This window comes from Limulus polyphemus, unplaced genomic scaffold (assembly GCF_000517525.1).
Source record: "Limulus polyphemus unplaced genomic scaffold, Limulus_polyphemus-2.1.2 Scaffold451, whole genome shotgun sequence".
NCBI lineage: Eukaryota > Metazoa > Arthropoda > Merostomata > Xiphosura > Limulidae > Limulus > Limulus polyphemus.
This window is the reverse complement of record NW_013666061.1, coordinates 339,991-341,365: the sequence shown is the minus strand read 5'-3', so window position 1 is coordinate 341,365 and position 1,375 is coordinate 339,991. Positions and strand designations below refer to the sequence as shown.

Below are 1,375 nucleotides of genomic sequence, written 5' to 3'. Positions count from 1 at the left end.
GTCATTGAATTTTTAGAAAATTATTAATTCCCCCTTTTAATTTTTTTTGAAATACCAGCCTTCACTACTGCTAATGGAAATTCATTTCCATCTCTATTAAATGTGTTATCCAAATTATGGTAAACCAAGTCATTATCACTTGTCAGATAACATTACTCCAGTTCAATCTGTAATACATCAAGAAATACTCATGAGTTTAATGTCATCCACAAACTTCACTACTTATGCTCCTATTAATATCATCCATGTAAATAAGAAAAGGCAAAGTCCCAAGTACTGACTCCCGAGGCACTCCACTTATAATACGTGTTAAGTTTGAGTGGAGTCTGTTACTAACAACTTTTGCTTTCTCCTATCCAATTGACTAGTCTTTCCTCAACTTTCACTAATATGATTAGTTTATCTAATCTTTTGTGTGGTTCCTTATCAAAATTATTATAATAATCTAAGAAACTTCATTTCCACAACTTATTCCATCAACCAAGTAACATCCTTGTTAAAACTATCATACATTGTACCCTTTCAAACAGCAGTCTTTTAATTTGAATTTACTTAATGTTTTGGTTTTCAAAAATACATTTATTTTACTTATTTTCTAATTATGAGACTTACACAAATGTTATTCATTTCAGTATTTTCATTTTCAAGAGTAAAGTAAGGTGTATAGGGCATGCAAGTTGTCTGAGCACTATCATAAATAGGAAATTAACATACCCAAGTGAAAAACATCAGTACAATTATAACCTGCACCACTATTCATATTGTGTTGATAGATATCTGACATTATTAAAAATAATGTAACTTAAAAATAGAATAAATGAAAATAAAAAACAAGGTGCTTATATTATACCACATCATTTTTGTGATATAGATGAAACTTGAAGAAGTGTTGACACGAGACTTTCTGAACATAAAAACAACACAGAAACACAAACAGTGAGAGGTTCTGGCTATCAGATAGATTGAAAATAAACAAGAATTTTATAAAAAATAATAATAACTTTCATTTGCTAACCATGTTATTATTTGAATGATACGATTACACTACGTATGTGATTACACCTATTCATGGAAGATGTTGGGATGGTGGGGATACAGCATTAGCATACTAAATACATATATTGTAAGATATATTTTGGTCTGCTATGTATGTGATTACACCTATTCATGGAAGATGGTGGGGATACAGCATTAGCATACTAAATACATATATTGTAAGATATATTTTGGTCTGCTATGTATGTGATTACACCTATTCATGGAAGATGGTGGGGATACAGCATTAGCATACTAAATACATATATTGTAAGATATATTTTGGTCTGCTATGTATGTGATTACACCTATTCATGGAAGATGGTGGGGATACAGCATT

At 30.3% G+C, this 1,375-nt stretch overlaps 1 protein-coding gene across 2 annotated transcripts in view; it reads left to right on the top strand.

The window, feature by feature from the left end:
- Positions 1-1,375, top strand: part of LOC106458363 (histone-lysine N-methyltransferase SETD2-like) — a 124,804-nt gene that overhangs the window by 113,292 nt on the left and 10,137 nt on the right. The window lies entirely within an intron of this gene.